The 23,575-nt window shown below is 42.9% G+C and overlaps 1 long non-coding RNA gene across 1 annotated transcript in view; it reads right to left on the bottom strand.

The window, feature by feature from the left end:
* Positions 1-16,434, bottom strand: part of LOC117245596 — a 35,430-nt gene extending 18,996 nt beyond the window's left edge. Inside the window, exons 1-3 of the long non-coding RNA XR_004500429.1 lie at positions 16,328-16,434; positions 12,145-12,250; positions 2,956-3,088 (exon numbers count right to left, since the gene is read on the bottom strand). This is a non-coding gene — a long non-coding RNA (uncharacterized LOC117245596). The remainder of the gene's footprint in view (positions 1-2,955; positions 3,089-12,144; positions 12,251-16,327) is intronic.
* Positions 16,435-23,575: the final 7,141 nt, after the last annotated feature.

Raw genomic sequence — 23,575 nt, 5'->3', positions numbered from 1 at the left:
GTTATGCAGAGAGAAATTAAGCCCACTTGTCCCAAGACTTGCTAAATTAGCAACCCTACCTTGTGTACTGAGATTTAATTGGGAGCACATCCCTATGCTGATGGCTCTTGCCAGTAATACCTGCACTCCCCTGCCCTCTGTAATTGCCCAGCACCAGTGCCCAACAGGACAGCTCATGCCACTCCGTGTAGTGACAAGCAAAGGTACATATAAATGTATGTCTGCCTGTAACTTGGAGGGTACTTACATCCTGAGCACCTGAGAAGGAAATATCTTCATCCTGCTCCTCTCCATATCCACAGCCTTGCGACAAGAGCTGACACTGCCCACTTCTCAGTGACTGTACCTGGTGCTCCTGTGCTTTCCGAGGCAGACAGCCATCGTCCCTATTGTCAGCTCCCTGAGAGCAGATACAAGTTTGCTCTGGATTTTCCAGCCTTTCTGCAGTCATACTCTTCCTCTCTCTCTCTGCATGTCTTTCCTTACAGCACCCTCCCCTCACCTCCCACCCTGTGCCTCGCAGGGCCACCCACTGCACCCCGCTGGACCCGCAGGCTGTGGCTGCTCTACTTTACTGGCGCCTGCTGCAGCACACTGGCAGGTCTGGAGATCTGCAAAGGCAACCTGAGAGCCCCTCTGGGCATATACACACACATTTCTCTCACTTAGAAACCCATGCTTGGCACTTCTACAGCCAGGACATGGGTGCAGCACACAGCCACACAGGAACTGCAACCAGCCTAGCCATAGCAACAGTAAGTTTCCTTATTTTGCCTGTTCTAAGCAGTTTTCCGTCTGTATCAAAACACTCCTGTGCCACCAGAAAAGATAAATACCACATACAAATGCTTTCCCTGGTGAAAAGAAAGAGCCCAGGTACACCCAGGTGAAGGACAGCATCCTGCAAGGAGGAACAGACACTGCTCTGTGAGCAAGAGCCCAGGGCCAATCCAAAATGTGCAGAGGAAGTGCACACAGGCTTCCCAATCATTATCTACTGCAGAACCCTCTGCCCCCTTTCTGAACCGCTCTTACACAACAGAGCAAGAGGGACTCAGTGGAGTTTGAGTGTTTCCAGCTACACACACACTCCTACCCACCTAAATGGACTAATGAAAAATGGCAGGAGATCTGCTTTTCCACTTTTACTGAGTTTCAAAATTTGAGGAAAACCAGCTGATGTCTCCATGTCTTTGGAATCACTACATTCAGGAGTCCTTTATCTGCCTTATAAGCTGGCAGCAATTCAAGTCCACATCTGTAAGCACCAGATTTACTCCACACTCAAAAGCCAAACAACAATCTGTCCCCACTGCATGTTCGTGCTCTGATTAATGCTGCAAAACAGCACAAGAAAAGCAATTAGCCATCCTAGGTAATCACAATTGTGTCAAGAGAGTAAATCCTTCCTCTTCAAAAGAGGAGTTCAATTTTAGGTGTGTCTTACTTCTCATCCAACTCTGCAACACCTTGCAGTGCATGTAATAAGGTGGGCAGGTGGTGACAGACACACTTAAGTGTAAATAAAAACAGGATTCAGCTTCCACTTCAAACAGTGGCTGTCAAACCTGAGGCAATTCAGGAGTCAATAGCAAACAGCCTTTACTTATCTGGGTTTCCTTTTTTACAGATTTCATTCAGGCCCATCACTTTAATACTGCTCTTAAAATGATCTTTGCACAGAAAAGAGAAAAATAAATCTATATAGCCCTGTCCTGCTGGGGTGCTTACACTGGTCACTGTAACAACTCTGCAGCAGTCAGAGGCCAGGCTGCTCACAGGGCACAGCACAAACATGGTGATGGCTGACTCTCTGTTAGAGAGTGGTCTGTGACTGAGAAAGAAAATGCAGCAGCACTACAGTGCAGCTGACAATGCAGCCATGAATCCAAAAGAATTTGAAAACACAGGTAAAATGAAAATGTAGAAAACATGGGTAATTAATGAAATATCCCAGCAGCAGCTCTAGTCAAAGCAGAACAGTCATTTTTCTAGCTACAGTCATGTTAAGCTTCATAGCCTTATTTTTCCTGATGGAGAACTGATCTCAGCATGGCATTCTGTAGGGACTGAAGACCACTACTACTAAATAATTCCAATACATAGAAGAACTAAGGCATGTGAATGGAAAGATGTACAAGCACAGTGCAGAATTAGCGATTAAGGAGAAGAAAATGAATTGTTTCTTCATGAATGTTTCTTCAAATTACATGGATTTTGTCTTACTGAAGTCAGTGTATTTGCTTATAACCAACAAATACTGATAGCTCAGCCCAATACAAGACTTTAGGTTCATGTAATTTTGTGCTGATTTTGACTAGAGTTCATTTTAGAGTTCTCAATAGCTGATAAAAAGCTATGCTTTATATTTGTGCTAGTAACAGGATTGAGAACACATGGACATTTAAGTTACCGCTGAATTCATGCATAGTGACAAGGCCTTTTTTGCCCTTCATACCACTCCAACAGCAAGGAGGGTAGGGGTGCACAAGGAATTGGGAGGGAACACAGCCAAGACAGATGACCCCAGCTGACCAAAGGGATATTGCAGACCATATGGCATCATGCTTAGCATATGAAGAGGGAAGAAGGAAGAGGGAACATTTGGAGTGATGATGTTTGTCTTCCCAAGTCACCATTATGCGTGTTGGGGCCTGGCTTTCCTGAGATGGCTGAACACCTGTCTGCTCATGGGATGTGGTGAATTAATTCCTTGTTTTGCCTTGCTTCCATGCATGGCTTTTACTTTCCATATTAACCTGCCTTTGTCTCAGTGCACAAGTTTTTCACTTTTACTCTTCGGATTCTTTCCCTCCTCCCATTGGTGAGAAATCAAGAGACTGTATTGGATTAAACCACAATAGGTGGATTAGAGACCAAGAGGGGGGGTAGGACAGCTCGTGGAACCACATCTGTCTTCTTCCCTCTGCCCTGGCACAAGAAATAATATCTTACCTTAAAAGACTGTAACGGAAGTGCCAGTCTCTAATTTCCTTTAGGCCTTTTTAAATACCTGAAAGAATGCAGCAGATTCAGCTAATTCAGTGTGTCAGCATTTGACACCACATTCAGGAACCTGAGAGCCATCCTACAAGAAGAGAAATTAAAAGCACCAATTAGACATTGCATATGTTGTGCAATATATCTTGCGCTTAAAACTGCTGATGCCTGGTAGAGCCAGGCTGCTGAACAATAAAGAAATTACCACAAAATTGAAAGGCTAAATAATTTTTTGTTTCCAAGGAGAAATGCTCAAGCACATTTTGGCTACAGCACCGTGGGGAGAAAGCATGAATCTTGCAATAGCTGTGTCATCCTGCCTTCCCAATTTAAATCTTTGTTCAAACAACAGTCCATGTGAATGCACAGAAACAAAGCTCCAGGCATGTCAGGATACACCAGCCACACCAGCTACAGAAACATAGCAGTAAAAGTTTGTAACCCAGATTAGATTAAACTGGGAAATGCATCAGAAGCCCATGTGAGCTAAGAATTAGCACATTATAAGCTATGATCTTGATGTATGTGGAAGAGACATGGAAGTAGCTTATGAAGTACAGGAAAAGGAGAAATATTTACAGATGGACTTGGCTCACTTCCCTGGATAGGTTTTTCTCAGAATTCTCATCTTGCAAGCACTCGACCCACACGGAATAAAGACATTCCAGCTGCAGCAGTGTTCATGCCTATTCCTATAGGCAGTTCTCTTCCTCTGCAGAAATTCAACAAAGATGTCCCCACCACTAAGGTTTAGATACTTGTTTTTCAGCTACAACCCATGTGGTGTGTTTAATGCCCCAAATGAGCAAACTTCCCTGAACTGGAGGCACATCCACACACACACAAAGGACAGGGTTCCTAGCACTGAGATATCCTGCCTCACAGCCACTCACAGGTACAGTCCAAGCCAGGTGTGCCCTGAGGCGGTGCTGATGTGTAACAGCTGCACAACACCACTCTGACATTTGACAGCTATGGCATGATGGGCAAGCAGAAAAACTTACCTATATCTAGCATGGTTACTCAAGAGAGTTTTAAAGATTATTTTCAGGTAAAAGACACTTCTTATCATCCAAGTTGTCAAGTACTTCCCTAAAGCATTGGAGCAAGCATACAAAGTGACCTCTGTCCCAGTTTGTAAAACTATAGAGACAGGGGCCTCTAATGAAGTGCAAACAAAGCATACCAGGTAAAAATTAGAGTTTTTATTATAAAGTGATAAAAAAAAACATAGCACTGAAAGCATGTCACAGGCCAATGTGCATACATAGACAAATATATTGTTCTAATCCTACACTGTTCACAAATCCTTAAAAAAGCCTCATAAGGGTTAATTATCTTTATAAACTAAACTAAAAAGTAGCATTTGAAGGGAAACTACATGGGACCCTGTCTTTCGGAGGAGTGGAAGGGGAAACTAAGTTGGGCACCTACATTTGTTAAAAAATCAGAAATCCAGAAGCCCCAAGCTTAGATGAGCTTTAAATTAGTATTCAGTGTTCTTAAGTTACTCCAAGGAAATGGCAGTAAATTTCTTCCCCCCTCCTCTTTCTAACACTTTCTCAATACATTTACTTTTAGCTAAACAGATTACAAACGTCTCCATTTACATAATAATGAAGACTGTAATCGCAGAAGGAAACTTGAGATTATGGGAAACCAATCATATCCTTGGAGCTCTATATTCACAGATTATAAGAAGTACCACAGTCATTGCTTTTCTCTATAACTTCCTCCACTACACTTCTGTATAAAGCAGTACAGCACCTTCCAGATGTGCAGTCAATAGTTATACACCCCGGGCCACTGTTCAAGGACACAAAAATCTGACTTTCAAACCCGTCCTGCCATGTGTCCCTATATCAATGGAGTCAAGATCATTCAGGTGCTTCTCATGGATTATCTTTTTTCCATCAGATTTCACATCCTGCTCATTGTCCCATACCTAACATAAGCTCCCTACCAGGTACTCAGTGAAGAGCGTTTATACCCACAGCTATTCCAAATCAGCCTGAAAACAATGTTCAACACCAAAGGGTACAACCAGAACAGGGCTTGAGCCCCAAGATGAACTAGTAACAATGTTGGAGGAATTACTCCTTTTAATCAAAGATTACAAAAGTCAGAGTTCCTTTGGAAGCTAAGACTTACCACATATCTTACTGTTTTCCACACCAGAGGGAAAGAATGCTTCAGTTTCACTTTTTACCCCAAACAAATCACATCATGCATGTGTACACAATCATCTGACTCCTACACATGCAAGCAAGACTAAAATGAAAAACAGTACACCGTATACCCCTTTTTTCCCTTAAGGGGAGAACAAACCACACCTAACAGGTATTAATAACACCAAACATTAGAAAACATTGTTACAATGGGTATTTAAAAAAAAAAATACGGAACACTAAGCAAAATTTTAATCTGTACAAAATGGATGTATGTACCTCACATAAAAAAATAATTGTTGTTCTAAACTGCCTCACAAAGGGCAACCTCATTTCATTTCCAGCCAGAAAATTTACTCAGTGATTAGCATATCTGAGTATTAAGCACAAGGAGAGAAAAGCAGAAATGAAAACAAACATAGTCAAACAGTTAAGCTGAGATATTGAATATAAAACGGGAGTGTATTTACTGATAAAGTTGTACTTTTTACATAAACTTTTAACCTTCATAACATCTTCCATTTAAGCTAAACTTGCTATGTAACAGATACTCACTCCTTAAAGCCCCAAAGACATGGTGTCAACAATTTTTAACAAAAGGTCCACATGTTTCACAGCACACTTCACTAGCCTGGCAAGTTCCCTACAGATGGGTAACACATGTATTCCATCTTCTCTCCTTTTCCACTCTAACACTGTTCAACACCTCTGCCCACACACTCCTCCAACACACACACTTCCCTCCAGCAGACAGCAGCCTGATTCACTTATCTGAAGAGGAATTTATGCTGGCCTGAAAAAACACCAGCCCCCTCAACTGCAAGGACATGCCTGGATAGCTTATTGAGCTGTGCCTCAGACATTGTGTCCAACAAGCACTGCTAAGTCAGCAGCAAGGAGATGTCCTGTGCAGCACAGGGGTTTTGATGTAACATTTCCAGTGGTGAAGGCACTATTTCCTCGTGAATATGTTCTACATTTTGGGGCAGAAAGCCTTTAAGTAGTCAAAAGCACTATTCAGCCTTGGTGCATTTCACTGACATAAGTTCCCGTAATTACTAAAGGAAATAACTACTGCAATGTCTGGATGGCACAAAGAACCATGCTAATTACCCCTTCAGAGACACTAATTAATCCGGGCAGGGCACCACAGTAACATGACTGCTCTGCCTCGGCAATCTCCCAATGTTGATCAATTGCCATTTAGATACCCGCCTCCCACCCCAAGCAGTCTCTTTCACATGGAAGAGCCATACACCAAAGATGAGCCCTCCACAGAGGGGTGTTTCCTCTCAGAACCTCTGTGTTTTATTGAAATCTACCATCTACAGCACACAAACACTGCACCAATTCTTGCCAAACAATAAAATAATCAACAAGCAATTACTGAGCATCCTCAGCTGCTAGGAGGAGGAATGTGAGAGGTCTGCTGGGCTCCAGAAGAAAAGCATCGAAGAGGAGCTATGTGTAAGGATAATGGTTATTGTCACTGGTGATGTCAGCTGTGGCAATTTGTACCACACTTTAACAGACACATTTGAAACAGACCAAGGAGAAGCGCCCTAGCACTAGTGTAAACTTCTCCATTTAGCAAGCTCCAAGTAGAAGGCAACTGTGGGATTGTTAGTAGGGTGGCAGTTAAATTGTTGCCAAAGCAACTTTGCTTTCAACTTTCCGGAGATAAAACAAGTTCTGGGCTAAAGCCAGAAAACTTTATCTACTGTACCTGATGCCACCTCTTGGTACCAAGACATGCTCTTCACATACTGCAAATGGACTTTGATCTTCTTTTGACTTGTTAAAACACAAATGGTAAGGAATAATGTACTCAGCAGTAGCTTAAATCACCCAGTCCCAACAGGAACTGGCTTCTGAGCAACCAGAGAACAATAGGGAACGGAACACCTGATATACCACACATCCTGCAGCAGAACACAGCCTCACACTTGTTCACGATAAAGAATGAAAAGACACAGGAGGGACATTCCCTGTGGCACAAACCAGACAAAGTCAGGGAAATGTTTTACTGCCATGCAGAACAATTTCAGATTCTGAAGAGCCCCTATCCAGTTCTCTCCTTCTCCTCCCCACAAATACATACTTAAAAATGAGCCTCTCTCCACAGACAGACCTTCTGCAAAACACAGTCCCATGAACTCAGGATTTACTTGAGATAGCTCATGTTGCAGGTAAATGGGATACAGCAGCTCAGCTGGAAGCTGGCTGGCAAGGCTGGCTTCTCACGTGTCTGTCAGTTTCACACAGAGGTCACAGCACAAGGAAGGGCAGCTTCACCTTGGGCTTGTACCACAGCAGCTGGTGACTGGCTTGAACACGTAGGCTGTTTCTTGTAGAAAGAGCACAGGGACAACTGTCTAACAGAGGGCTTTGCCTTGAGACAGGGAGAGCACATCGATTAAACCGTATCAGGAGTCCTTGAGATTTTCACGGTCTCAGCAGAGGGGACAAATACTCAAATAAGTCTACCAGATGCAGCACAGATGAATAAAACCCCATAAAAAGGATAATAATTCACTTAAGAGAAATTAAATTGCATTTGATAAATAGATCTTAAAGTAGCAGTTTTCACACTTACAAATACTTCAGCTCATGAAAAATAGAAAGGTGCCATTAAAGGCACATTTGCTACCCAACCCATTTCAAAAATATTCACAAATGTCAAAATATATGGTGCACATGAGTTTAACACTGCCTAACAAAAGGCTCTCTCCTTCAAAATACTTTTTTTTAACCCACACTGTGGGTAAAAAACTGACTGTGAATTGTACACAGTAAAAGTGACAATACAGGTGAACACTTCAGTCTCCAAACAACAAAAACCAGTCAAGACGGTGACAAAACCCAGCAAGCCATACAAACGTGCACTGAATCTTAATAGCCTTAGCTGCCAGGTCAGGTGAAGTTAACTCAGTATTCAGTGGACACTCAGAGGTCAGATACATGTTCCACTTCCTCCTCCAGAACCTTCCCTACAGAAACTGTGGAGCTGACACTGGGCTTTGTCAGAGGTGACCTTTGCTTGGTCGGACAAACAATACAATGACACAACCACCGCTGCAGTGGACATCTTCAGCTGGCAGGCAGAGATCTGAGGCTTAACCAGAAATGGGCAAAGTTCTAAAAAGAAACAGAACAAACATCCGCTCCAGTAACCAAGGCTGCTGCCAGAGATGAAGCCTCACTGACTGCTAAAATTGATCCAGAACTTTCTTTTCTCCCATCTGCAGGGAGACTGCTACTCTTGGACTTCACCTATATAGGTCTTCATACCCAGTGTATGACTGAGAAGAAAAAGTCATTAATACACCCAGGTTTTGTTTATGAGGACTATTTTTTCCACACATGCCCATATGTAGGCAGATACAATTCTTTGTTCTCTGACTGCAAAACTAAGCTATAAAATCTTAGGCCAGCTTTAAAAACAGTGTCCTTTCTATGGCTCCAAAGCAGGATGCATTTTAAAAGGCCAATTTAAATAGGATACTTGATGCTAGGTATGGAATGGAGGGAGAAGAGGGCATCACAACAGAAGCACTAGTGTGAAGTTACCTAAAAAAGTGGTTAAAAGAAAGAAGGAAAACTGTAAAGACCCTCAAGCTTCCTATCTTCTCCTTTTAACTTTCCTCCACACACCAATTATATCCTGTACTACATATCTTATCCAGTAATATCCTTTGCTTGTTTACATCACCGTATCATAAAATACTGCTGATAAGCAACAACAGACACGATGAATCTGTGCTTGCTTCCTTAAGGCAAGCATAGATTAGGAAAGGGCATGAAGGTATTTTTTTTGTCTTGCAATGAAAATGAACTGCAGAGGGATCATAAAAACATTACCCTGTTTGCCTTGTTCCCAGCTGAGGCAGCCTCTCACCTGTGGCTGAGACACAAAAACCACGACACACACGATGCTCCTGAGGAGAGCCACTTGCTTTCTCCTCTGGTCCCATCTCAGCTGGACAAGCAGAGGAAGGGAAGGAAAGGGGCCTGGAAACTTTTAAACAGCAGAAGATATTTCACTTAAAAACTTAGCCTTTAAAATTCAGTTAAAGATACAGAATTGACAGACATTATCTCTAGGAACAGCTGATCTGAAACACTAATAACCTATATGATCCCCAAAAATGTTTAGTTGCTAGAGTTCAAGTGACAAAAGCAAATATCTGTAAAAACTCCTCTTTGTGCTCTTTCCCCATCTTAACAGAATATGAAAACATTCCCCAGATGTCAGTCATCACTACATATCTTCATGGGTGTAACACAGCTACAGCTAACAATAGGCAGCTGCTCTGCTCTAGAAGCATGCCACAAACCTGTGTCTTAGGGAATTCCTGTCCCTCACACATCCAGCTCCATATCTGAAGGCTGAAGCTCCCCTTACTTAGGGACAGGCAACATCCTGAGACTTCAAGTCAGAATGAAAATCAGCAACAGAGCTCCCATCTTCCTCTGGCACCAAGTCAAACCCTGGACCAGGCCACTTCTTTGCAGCTTGGGCTTTCCATATGCACGTTACCTAGCTGTCTTTAGGGATTTTCAAGTGGATCATAAAACCATCTTCCTAGTGATATCCTGAAGTTTATACTCCTAAAGGATGGGAATTTTGGAAGGGCTGTGGTAGACTAGCGTTCAAAATCCAGCTCTGTTTGGGAATGATCCTCAACACCCTCCACACACTCCTAGTAATAGCTCTGTGGAAATTATGGCACTGAACCAAGATGAGAAAAAAGTCTCCATCATATTTTCAGCCTACAGCTCTGTAAACACAATGAATTTATGAGCCCCAAGCTGCACAGTGCTACTGGGTGGCATGGTCCTCACTGCAGCAAACTGCAAGAAGGGTCCTCAAAAGTCACATATTGCTGAGGACCACTCACAGCAATACTGTTTCCCTTGTGCAAAAAGAAAAACAAGCAGATATGACAGCTGTCTCATCAGGTGTTTTGAACAATTACTTGAAGAGCTAAAAATAAGGTCCTTTTGAATTTACCTCCTGTGAAGCAACCTAATCCAGAAAAACTACTGTATGTTCCTATGCCTTCAAGAGCACCATGTTCTAGACAAAATAATAAACCAAACATTTTAGATGAGAGATGGTAGACAAAAAAAGCATTTCCAAGAATTCAGTGACCAGGAAAATTAAATCACCAAATATATGGCCTCCATGGAAAAGGACAGATTATTCCTCAGAGTTCCACCACCAGCTCTCAACACAACAGCTTTTCCCAATTAAACTTCAAACCCAATCACAGTAAGACATTTGTCAGTGTCCATAAGAAACAAAGCAGTTTGTCCTAACGTAAGGAAGATAAGGGGAAGATGAGCAGGGCACAGGCAATACTGGTCAGGATGTTGTTCTCTTCTGAAACTAATCTATGGCTTGCATATTCAGCAACGGAGTCGATCAGGAACTCTACTAAAGGCAGCACACACAAATGGCAGTATTTTTGGAGTCATAAAATGGTTTGTCTTGGAAGGGACATTAAAGATCTAGTCCCAAACCCCCTGCCATGAGCAGGGACACTTTCCACTAGACCAGCTTGTTCCAATCTCCATCCAGCCTGGCCTTGAACATTTCCAGGGATGGGGCATCCACAGCTTTTCTGGGCATCTGTTCCACCACCTTTACAGTAAAGAATCCCTTTGAAATACCTAATCTAAACCTACTCTCTTTCAGTTTGAATCCATGCCTCTATTCCTATCACTACATGCTCTTGTAAAAAGTCTCTCTTTATCTTTCCTATAGGTTCCCTTCAAGTACTGGAAGGCCAAAATTAGATCACCCCTAAAACTTCTCCTTTCTAGGCTGAAAAAAATCCAATTGTCTCAGCCTTTCCTGATAGAAAAGGTGCTTCATCCCTCTAATCAGCTTCATGTCCCTCCTCTGGACTCACTCCAACATTTTCCATGTCCTTCCTGTGCTGGGACCCCAGAGCAGCACTGCAGTGGGGTCTCACCAGAGCAGAGCAGAGGGGCAGAATCCCCTCCCTGGCCCTGCTGCCCACGCTGCTCTGGATGCAGCCCAGGACACGTTTGGCTCTCTGGGCTGGGAGTGCCCATGGCTGGGTTATGTCCAGCCTGTCATGTCCAGCCTCTCGCCCACCAATATTCCTGTCCTTTCTGCCAAAAATTAGTAGTGAGACTCTCCTTACAATATTAATACACTCTCTCTCTTCTCCCCACTTACAGAACACTACCACTCCTCTCCAAAACCTTAAACACTAGATTTTCATGATCCAGCTCACAGACATTAAGGCTGTAGTCAAACAACAATCTTTCAAAATAGACTGGGGGGAAAACACAGGGGTGCCCAGTGTGATTGTCACTGTATGTTTCCCTTGAAGCACTAAAAAATGTCACGTACATGCAAAAGTTCTGTCTACCCACACAGGGCATAAAACATGAAGGTCACTAAGCAATGTGAACCTCAACCAATTCTGCCTGAAAAGTTGTAGGCTCTCACTTGCAAGGGCAGCCAGCAAAAGGCAGGGGAGGGAGAGCACAGAATGGAAATGCAGATGAAAAGGTCAGCACAAGCTTTGCAACACTGCTTTATCATCTCAGCGTGCTTGCAGGTACTCCAGGTCACCATGGATGAAAAATCACCAATTTAATTGTCATCCCACCACTGCTTCTGCCAAGCAGAACTTGACTTGTGTGCAGCTGTCTGGGTTGTTACAGCAGTTTGCAAACAGTTTGTGTACCATAAAGAGACACCACCAGGCACACACACATACACTTTAATACTCCTTCGACATTAAGTACTGCTATTCAAAAACAAATCACCACTTAAAGCCACAAGTACACTCCCATTTAGATATATTTTAAATAGTCCCATTAGATTGTAAATCCAAAACCAACCCAGTGACACAAACCTGATCTGATTTCAGTATTTCCTGAAAGAGAAAAAAAAACAAAACAAAAAAAAAAAAAAACAGTATTAAAAACTTACAGGGCTGTTAGTCCACCGTTTCTCCCTGGCACACGGTACATTATTTAACTGCAGTGCCTGAAACAGTAACTTGACCTCTCTGGGAAGGTGGGCGGTATTATTCAAGCTGAAACATTAGAAACATGCATAATTACTCTGGGTATTCGCCACACATTCTTTCATCCGTAAACCAATATGAGTGGAAAAGTCACACTGACACTCCAGGCTAAGATCATATCCCAGCCATCAATTACAAAGATTTTTCATGAGGTCTCAGGAGAACAAAATTTCTTTGAGAGAAATTTTCTCTGGATTTAACTGTGCACATGTTACCAAGATAAAATGTCAGTGCTGCCAACTCAAAGCCAAGACTTCAGCAGGCTAAACCATGAATTTTGAGCTTTCTGCCCCACGGCTGACAATATTGTAATTTTGTTTTCCGTCAATCCCACAAACCCATTGCATCCATTCATACGGCACTTCTGAAGATGCCTGATGTAGCACCAACCACATCATTTACCATCCACCCATTCCTGCAGAATGCTGCCCCACACAGCTGTGTGGTGCCTGCCTGCTCCTCAGCAAACCCAGGGACCTTTGGCAGATTTAGACCATCCACAGGGCTGGTTGGGATAAAAACCCACTGGAAGGTAAACAGGCAGATGAAGCATGAAGAAAAGAGACCATGCTTGCTCCTGACTCCAAAGACATCTGTGGCTCACACCACAGCTGCCTGTGCTTATGTCAGTTCCCCCTTCACACCAAACACACTGAGTGTCCTCTGCATTTAACATTGCCTTCCCCTCAAGGATAAAGCAGCATTCACCTTTCAAGTTTTGGGTGGCAGAACCACAAGAAAAATTAGATACTACAAGCCATTATTCACAGCTGGAGCTGTGAAATACACAGTATTTTCAGTACTTTTGAGGCTTTTGGTGCTTTTTAAGGCTAATAATACAAAACGCAGTTTTTTCTGAAGAGGGAGAAAATGCTGCTTACAAGACAGAAGAACTGCACACACATGTCAAATAAAAGTCTGCTCTAGCTAAGTTCTCATATTCCTCAAAATCAAGACCTAGCTGCATTCCTGACCGAGTGAGATGCAGCAATATCTATAGCTGTTCTGAACCCAATTTCCCCCAAACTTCTTTTGATACCAACATTTACATATTGCTGTTCTGGGCAACTGACCTCACTAACCCCTTGCTACAATCGAACTTCCAGCGTTCTTGATTCAGGCCATTTCACTCTTGGTGCTTGACACAAATACATGTGGAATACAGGTATTCATTTCAGCTAATTCCACAGGCATTAGGGACAACGCATGCATCTGGAACACTGTTCCAGCAAAGATACATCAGTAATTCTGGAATCATTCTTCTGTTTTGTTTTTCAAGTAGTCCAGCTCCCTGCATCTCTAGTTCATCACAATATACTTCCAAAACTTTGGAAATTGTAGCCATGCACACAGCGAAGCACCTCTTGATATTTTAAGTCAAATTTTGTAGTATCAACAATGTGTTTTCCCTTTATGCCAGGAAACCATGTGTGTCAGGGAACAAAAGTTAACACAGTATCCTCATATAAAATAAAACTTCAGGGCAGTATTTTCCACAAGTATTTGAAATCTCAGTGTATGAAAATTGGTCAGTGTTAAGTTATTTTGACCATATAACCAGAACATGCTGGAGATTTTTTTGATAAGTTCTAAATATGTTTTTGTAAACAATGGTTTATGCAGAGTGTAAACCTGTGTACTTTCTTACACATGTGTGAAAAATGTGGACAGCTTTATTTTGAAGATTGTCTCCCTCTTCCATATAAACTAAAAAAGAGATGACAGAAAGACCATCTTAAGCCTCACCTAAAATATCTATTCAAAAGGTCTGAGATATGCAATGAAAATGCTTTAAGTCATACAAAAGTAGCTTGTGGTAAAGAGAGGAAAAAGAAAAGTCTCCTCTCTTCTGAGTTTGTATCAAATGTTGGTTGCAATCATTTAATTGCCAGAGCAGGAATTTCTCCAGTCCGTTTCAGTATTTGCTATTCCAGTAAACACAAATAAAGGGAAAAGTCAACATGATAGTTTTAAAATTCCAGTTTAGTCATTTGATAACAACCTTCCCCATGTCATTCTCCTGGGAAAGAGCTGCTAGAGAACAGAGCTAATTAGAGCTTGCCAGTTAAGCTCTCTCCTGCTTTGTTCAGAAAACCTGGACAATTAGCTTATCTATGGATAGACCTGGGGGCCTTTCACAAATATTTTGTATTCCACAGCAAGCTTAGGCACATTGCATAAACATCTGGAGTACGAACTAGAAACATGAACACCTCCCTGCTCTGCCCTGCAGCGAGTGTCTTCTTGACACTTTCATCAGCAGTGACAGAGAGAAAACAGTATTATTGTGGGCTTCCATCCAAAAAAATGTTGTCATGTATAGCCTGTTGGTATGCACGTGAGGATTTGGGGTAAAAAGGAGGAGGGGTAATTCAGGTGCATAAACAAGTGTTTCAGTCTTCCTTCTCAGTACTTAAGTTCTGAGAGAAAGAAGGAAAAAAACAGCCTTGTATCATTATTAAAAGAGAGACTATTTCTCGAATGACTGGAGACTAAACTGCTTTGGGGGGAAACAGCAGTGAAAACAGATTATGTTCACATTTTTCCCCAGAGGTGCAGTCTGGTTTGGCAGTGCTCTTAGCACACAGAAGTTAAGACAAAGACAAATCATCCTGAGGTACACTGGCACCACCCCAGGCCAAGAGCACAGAGAAAACCACAGACACTGTATGGAACAGGGGCACCTACAAAACATCCCTGCCCTGTAGACCATTCCAGGGCCCACGACCAATAAACCAGTTGGTCATAATAGAGCAGATACTTCGATACCACATTTCACAGCATAGCTGGACTGGAGCCAAGAAGGCACTTACTCTGGGAGCCACGCTGTATACAAGGAGGGAAAGGCACAGATGCTAGTTCCTTTCTAGTATGCTTTCCCCAAAGTCCTGGGACACCAACACCTGTGCCCTCAGTTTCACTGCAATTCTGCAGGCATCTCTGCAGTCTATCAAGCCTAAACACTGAACAATTTTCTGTGTGTTTATTTTTCAGATCTGTAGAGCTGTACCTCACCATACATTACAGTAACTGCATAATAGGTGCAGTTTAGCTACCTCAAAATATTACCAGGGAAACAAAGGCTTTCTTCTCTTCACTACTGCTCCACAGGAGAGCACTGAAAGCTTCTGGTAAGAAAGACAAAAGCAATAGCAAACAACCAGTGTGATAAACTACCATTCACATTTTACTCCAAGGCATAGTAATTAGTCATTTAAAAATACACAAAATCCATGCATGTGTTAAACATGAAAGAAGCTGTCCTGAGAGCTAGATGCTCTGAGATCACATTTCAAAGCAGTGCAGTATCATTCTGTTAATCTTTTGGGAAAACCAGCATGGATATTCTGCTGCAATGTAATTAAGGCAGGAATTCCAGCTCCTCCATTGTGACCTCCACAGAAACTCCAGGGGTCAAGCCTGTACCCACTACAGTGCTAATATTGCTGTAGTATAAACAAAAAAACCTCCTGCAACAATAGTACTAACAAGTTTCAGGGAGTTTGGAAAGGGGGGAATATGTAGATACACTCAAAGGTACACTGCCACGAAACAGCTTCTACCACAACTATAATGTTTTATTCTCAACAAACATCCATGCTTACCAAAACAGTAATTAAAGACTTGCTTTCTTAGAGCAATGTTTAGTGAACAAAATGAAGCCAAGGGAAAGGCGACGTCTTATTGTAACAGTGAAGTTCCACACAGAGAGGGAGGGTTTGGAGAAAGCCAAAATTTTAAACCCTTGAGCCACAGTAACTCCCTGGTGAAACCTGATGGGCACAAGGAAAGCTGCAGCCCGCAGTGGCAACGCTGATTCTCGCCCTTCATACCGCAGCAGTCCTGCCCCTTGTCCCCAGCACCTCCCAGCAGTGACCCAAGGACCGCACCAGCCAAGGGACAGCAGACAGGCAAAGAAAAAAAACCCACTGTGTGAGGTGGGAACGGCAACACCCAGCTCTGCAAAGGCCCTGTCTGCTGGAAACTTTAACTGAACTCTGGCCAGGATGCTTGGCATAAGCTGTCTGGGGGGGACCAGCATCAAATCATGAAAAGAGGTAATCAGTTTTTTTTTCTCATTCTTACCCTTTGCAATCTGAGAGCAGCGAAAGAGGACACCACCACGTAGCAAGAAGGCTGCTAATTAATTCCTCCTCACCCAGGCATCACAAAGCTTCTAGCTGCAAGGCACCTGCTCATCTAGGAATAAGCAATTGATTGCATTTTAAGAACGGACTTCATTTGTTTTGAAAAATGCAATTAAAAAAGATGCAATAATTCAAGATTTTCTCTATCAGCAGCAAGAGGAATGTGTCAGTAAAGCACCATGCTCCTGCCTAATTTCCAGGGCACCACCTTACCCTGCACGCCGAGTCTGGTGGGAGGTCAGCATGCCAAAGGCATAGATGCTTCCAAACGTATAATGAGATCTCATATCTCTTGATATGAAGGACTTTCCCTGAAATAAACAATTTCTGAACAAGTTGCAACAGGGTAGAGATGCCTCGCTGTAAGGGCAGGACCACGATGCAGTTGCCAGTGACATGCCAGTTTAAGACATGGGTAGGTAACACACTTTAAAATCAAGGAAGTAAGACTCTTTAAGTGTCAGTTATCTTGAATCAAAGGCTAAAAAAAACTGCTTGAATATAGCACTAAAACAAGAGATAAGTCACACAGAAGAAACAATGGTAAAACACTACAGAAAAGAGTTCAGCACACTTTTCACACTATGAATCCTAGGCATTCTGTGAAGACTGCTCTGTTAGCATTATCACAGTGCAAACAACAGAAGTTCCAGTAGCAAAAGTCAAAACTCCGGGCTGTCATTAGGCAGACACATATGGATGTCAAGTATTCTCTGCAGTCATCTGTAAGGGACACCACAATCATTAAAACTGTAAAGAAAACATCCACCTGCCTGAACAAAGACTCAATAATCCAACATACGTTTCTCCTTTTCCTCCCATTTGATTGAGATGTCCCTCATTTTAGCTAGGACAAAAACCATGGAGTTATCTAAATTAATATTTTGTGGTTTTAGGTTGGTTTTGGTTTTTTTTAATGAGGAAGGGCAAGCTATAAATTTGTGCCACACCCAAAGTAGCTCTAATCTTACTGCCCTTTTCCAGTTACATTAGTAACTCCCAGAACTACTTCTCTTCATCCTTGCTTTACCCAGAGTGAAGCAGGAGCACCAAGACCAGACAACTGCATGTGTACAACTGGACAAACACAGGCAATGGAAACCATCCTTTTTTAGTGTGTGTGTTATCACCCTCTAGATACACAGAGCTCAATGCATTGGAGATGTGCAGCCTAGCCAGCTGTGTTTTCTCACAGAGATTTTTCATCCCTTTGTCCCCATCCTTTTCTTTTTACCCACCCACACAGCAATTTTCAACCATCTATTTTCCCCTGGGGAAAAAAAAAATAAAATTATAGTTTCTGGTCCTACAGCACACAAATTTCATTGAAATCTGAGAAGCAAGAATGTTCTACTTCGTTTGAACCTGAAGACGCCTGTAGCTCAGTCTCATGTGCGCAATTCAGAGCCAACAGTAAGAAAATTAAAATGTCAAGAACCAGAGAGTACCTCGAAACAAACCAGACTTTGTGCTGGGCAAACAATAGGAATACTATTTGTTTTGTTTTTTTTCCCTTTAAAGCAGAGACCTTCATTGTAAGATACACCATTCTAGGTTAATGAGTCCTCTCTTCAAGCTCCTCTCCGACAAAGTGACTGGCTTGAAGTCTTTCTTTTAACACGAAATCAGCAAGAGGTAATTTAAAAGACCCTGAAGATGCAGCAGGATGACGAATGCTGATGTTCAGAAAGCAGGATGGGTTAGCAGCTGCTCTCTGGCTGAGTACCAGGCATTTCACACCAAGGCTATTCCATCTGAAGAGCATTATAAAGAACAAAAGCATAGGGACACATTTCCAATTACAATGTTACTTCTTCTCAAAAGCAATAAAATACCCCATTTTTGTGTGTGAGAATGAGGGCGAGTCCTGTACTTGGGATAAACACACTTGTGCACATTCCTCCCTTTCAAGCTGTGTACATCTCTACTTGGCATTGCAAGCTGCTGCAAGATGACTCAGCTTGTTACTGATTAACATCTCACTTTATGTCTTTTCTGTGTGCCTCAGTCCAACTCTTCTCACATCCATCAGGTATTCTGACACCATGCATTTCTTCCCATTTTGCCCTCAGGTGTACCAGACAAACAGAAAACCAATAGCCCAGAGTTCACCATGTACCACCAATTTTCTTCTCTCCCTCATCCAGAGCACAACCCCCACTTCCTTCAAGCTACACAGTGCTGCAGCACAAGCCTTTCACATCCCTAAAGGCACTGCAGCAGCAGAACAGGGTTTGCCACCCCAGATTTCCATACCTTCCTTTCCTTCCATTCAGAGTCAAGAAGGGGTGTCAGTTCAGGTATCTCCAGATACACGAGAGACACTGGCAGCTGAGCCACTATGCAATGCATCATCCATTTGTTTCTGGAGTGCAGGGCCTGGCCTTTCTGCCCAGAGAGGGTATGTGTGCATATAACAGGTGGGGAATTACTTCAGGGTGACTGAGAAACATGGCACTTCAAATCAGAGAGCAGGGAACAACCATGTACTTCAGTTTTGGGTATGTTTCACCCAGATACAATTTTTATAGAAAAAAACCCCAACCTGTTCCTAAATATTGAAGAGGACGTGTCCATCCTTCATAATGGGACTGCTGTCTCAAATAGTCATGTAGAGTTGTGTGCTTTCCTGGACAAAGGACTCAGCACCCCCACGCAAAAGAAGCTTTGTTTAACAGCTTCTGAAAAGTGATGCTACCCAGCCACTACCTCACTGCCTTGCACCCTGACTTCCCCCCTCCCACCTTCTCAGGCATCAACACAGCCGTACTCAGCTTCATTTCCTCACAGAACACATTCCCCAGCTGAAGACCACCTCCACCTGTGCCTGATGCTCATGCTTCTCCCACCCGAACGGACCTGTCCCAGGAGCAGCACCCTACCTGTGTTCCAGGGAACAAAGGGATCCCAGGCACAGGATCTCACCCCTTATCTCACTCTTCTCCCACCGCATGGCATTTCCAATAAAACACTTGCAAACACAGACACACAAGCTGTGAACAGTTCCTGCCCAGGGGGTCTTACATCACTGCATTTTTGCATGGCACGATGAGCACCCATAAACCCTGAGAAGCCCTGAGAGCAGTGAAGTCTCATCTCCACAGTGTCACAAAGCCTCCAAAGGCCAATGCAGTGCCAAATGACATACAACTGCCTTTCAGAAACAGAGGAGGCAAAGACAGAAGTCACTGTCAATACCGGAAGCTTGCTTGCTGCTTTCAGAATTGTGTCAGGAGATGAGCTAAGAGATCTTCTGCCATGTGCCTGCAACTTTCCGGCATACCTGATCTAACTTCCAAATGTGATCTCTAACAGTCCATGCAGGCTGCTCTGTAAAATCAGCAGTGTCAACCACAGTTCTATTTGGGTAATAGCCAAAAATCATTCCTGTGCCAGGACCACTCCGTCCCAATAAATATCAGACAATATTTACAGATGCATCAAACCCACAGTTTGGCAAAAAAAAGTAAATTCACCCAAGAGCGCTTTGATCCTCTGACAAATCATTTCCTGATTAAAGCTGAAACAACAAAAAGGACTTTGGACACCAACCAGCTGTCACACTTGTGTTGTGAGCTGGCACTAAATCCCACAAAGCCTGGGAGGAAAGATTTAGGTGGTGGGAGGGGAGCAAACGGACTATTTGCATTCACAGCATGCAAGTTCCTTCTGGAATGGCGATTCCTTCTCATGCTACCTCTATCTGAAGCAAGCTAACAGAATAGGGATCCATCAAGACTCACCAAAAGGAAAGCAAGAGGCTGCAGGACACTTTGGCAGTACTGACATATTGCAAAACTTGTTGGATGTACTACAGCTGGGGGTGTTGTGTGTTAGAGGAGGTTTTTTGTTTTGGTTTTTTTTTTTTTTATTTTCATTTTGTTCTCCAAAGGTTGTTTAGAAAAATTTCCAAATGCAATGACCCACTCAAAACCTTTGGGCCTGAGCTGAGTGAGAGGAAAGACAAAAAAAAGAGCTTAACAAAGATCTGAGACAGCAGCTGGGAAAAGTGAAGGCAGAGCTGAGGTTTTGCAGTCATCTTCTTTTTCTTACTAAAATGAAGCGTTCACAGTTTCTTGTAACCATAAAAAAAAGTCCTGATACTAGCAGATTTCTTTCAACATTCTTTATCAGATAGTCTCTCAGTTATTAATATTTTCCTGTGCTTCTACTGGCAAATAGAACAGTTTGCAATTAAAAAGAAATGCAGCTTGGGGGGATGCAGATTAGAAGCATATTTTGCTACATAGTTCTGGTATGATGAACTCTTAATTGAAAAAAAAAAAACAAAAAAACAACAAAACCCAAACATTATTAATCCAAGGTGTTGAAAGAAACAGTCCACAAAACAAAATCATTTCTTCCAAACTTCAGCCTCATTTTAACCGGTGTGTTTTATTACCAGGTTTTGAGAAATTTGTTCTACAACCTCATTTAATCAATAGGACATAATACACAAAATAAAAGAGACCGCCTGACCCTTGAGATGCTCTTGGTATCTTGGTGCTTATTAACTTACTTTTACCAGAGATCTCATAAAACAGAACTCCTGAAATCTGTCCTTGTGACAGACTTGTTACTTTTCTATTCTTTCTCATTAAAGTAAGTTTTCTGGGCAGGCAACTCTCAGATGTGCTGCTTGACCTGCCACCTGCCTACTTCCAACGAGATCAATATCTTCAAACTTGCAGCACAAAGGGACCAACTTGATAAAACTCATTCCTGGCACTCTGAACTGCCTAACACTAGATCCAGGGCTGACATTACTGCAAGCCTTTCACAGGGCTCTGTTGTGATGCAAATAAAGTACAATCCTCAGACACAAAAAAGTCATTAAACCGGAATTAGGAGTTATAAGTAACTGGCAAGCTGAAGGAAAAATCTGGGTTAAAAGGAACACCAAGGAAAGCCCTACAAAGAGAGTGGGAAACAGCTGTTTACAATTACACTTCAGCGAACACAAGGAAACAGGTACGAGCTCCAGCAGCTTCCACCGCAGGCTCAGCCGGCTTGGTTTTCACTCACATCTGCCTTCTCCTCCCATAAGCTGGGCAGACTGTGCCACCCAGCCCTGCCCGTGGGCCGACAGCACTGACAGCATTTCCACTTGGCAGCCTCCTGTCCCTGCCCGCCGGTCACACTGGCCGGCAGACCAGGCTAATGCCAGCAGCCAGCCAGCTCTGGGTGGGACCGGCACCGAGCCCAGCCAAGCTCCCAGCAGCTCCCCAGCTGCTGACCAAACAGGGAATTGAGCAAACCGGGCTCACATGCTATTAGGTCAGGAGTTAAAATATCCCAGTGACCTGCAACTTCCATCGTGAACAAGGGCTGATAAATGCCACTGCCTTAGAGAATACAAAGTCATCTACAAGAAAACCCGTCCAGGCTCTGATGCAACTTCTGCTGCTTCCAGTAGACAGCAAGACTAAAGTAAGGAGGGTTTTCCTTCATTCTGAAAAAAATTAGAAAAAAATAAAAATGAAAAAATTTCCCAAAATGAAGTTTTCAAGAAGGAATTCAGGAAATGGATGGATCTAATGGAGAATTCCTAGATCAGAGAGAAGCTCAGCATGTTAGCATAGGAAGACAAATATTTCCTCTTTTTTCATGGTAAGAAGCCATGAAGCTGGGAACCTCTTTGCCTGTAACTCCATCTTCAAGATCAGCACTAATCACCTCATCCATCAGCACCATCCAACTTGAGTCCTGGCTGGGCCATCCAAGATGAATTGCAAATGCATCATGCAGCACAACAGCCTTCTTTCCACAGCAGAAAATATAATTTATACAGGAATAGTTCCAATGCAGACTGGGGCTATTCCTGTTCCAGAATGTATGCAGTCCTGTAACAGCCAGCTGTAAATTAACACGTTAACAGTGAAAGGAAATCAAGAGATGTTAAAAAAAACATATTAAAAAAATCAAACATATATCAGCCTAGAAGAGTGTTCACAGCTAAGAAAAGACCAGATTCCTGCAGCAAGCAAGAAGAGCTTACAGGAGCAAGCACATGCTTTGTGTCACAGGCACAGCTGGTCACAGCCCATGGCCAGAGGAGCCCCCAGTGAGGGGGCTGATACATAGCCCCCACTACCCAGCTGCAAACAAGAGTACTCACTTAAGCAAGTGTGGCGCTTTAATAATTTGTGCTGTGACCTCTATCCACTATGTGGTTTATCCCAGGTTGTATTCTGCTGAGAAGACATGAAAAATATGAGTTCTCAGACACTAAGGGACAAGACAAGGTCATGCCAACATTCCTTGCCAGAAAAAGTTCTCTCTGCCAAGAAGTAGTATGTATACCTTTTATTAGCTACACAAACTTTCTTTGCAAAGCTGAGCCTTGAACTTGGTACCAAGAATAGCCCAGTATATCTTCTTTTTTTCATTTCCAAACTAGAACATTTTGTAAGACTGAAACAGCCTAAAAAGTCATGGCAGTCACCCACCACTGCTGTGTTACAGTGAGAGGCAGCTGTGTCCTTTTTTTCCCTCCCCACCACTTCTAATGACAAGAAAAGGAAGTGCACTACTGGCTCATTACCCCTATTCCTGCAACAGCCCCATGAGACAGAGTTTAAAACTAGCAGAAATTTGATGACAGGCTGAAAATGTGAAGCAAAGGACAGTTTCTCAAGAAAAAGTTATACTTGTCAGATTAGACAGAGGAGCCTGAATTCTGTCAGAGACAGCTCTTTCACTTCTCCCTTTTATTTCTTCCATTTTCTTCTTGGTGACCTCCCCTTTTCTGTATTGTCTTAGAGACTTTGATTGAACAGAGCAAGCATTCAGGGGCAGGGTGAAAGAGGAGGAGCAGGCATGACTTGATGGGCACTGAACAAAGTGTGCACTAGAAAGAAAAGTTACAGGAAATAAAAGGAGTCCGGAGAGCTGAGACAGAGGAATAGCAAAAGCATGAGAACAGCCAAGATGCTTCACAGACATGTCTGGGCAAACGTTCAAGGCCACGAGGTAAAACTACCAGAAGCCAGGAGTTACATTATGCTTCTTTGTACTCCAGCAAAACCGACCCTGAACATCTCCAGAGAGAGAGACCCATGGGCAACACCACAACTTCCACTCTGACTTACTCAGAGATGGATGAAACCAGCTGTGTAAGACATCCAGGACTCCCCTAATCCCTCTTAATCAATAAGCAGCTGGTAATCAACCTGAGTTAAGATGA

This window comes from Parus major, chromosome Z (genome assembly GCF_001522545.3).
Source record: "Parus major isolate Abel chromosome Z, Parus_major1.1, whole genome shotgun sequence".
NCBI classification, from domain to species: Eukaryota; Metazoa; Chordata; class Aves; order Passeriformes; family Paridae; genus Parus; species Parus major.
This window is presented reverse-complemented; position numbering and strand designations above follow the sequence as displayed.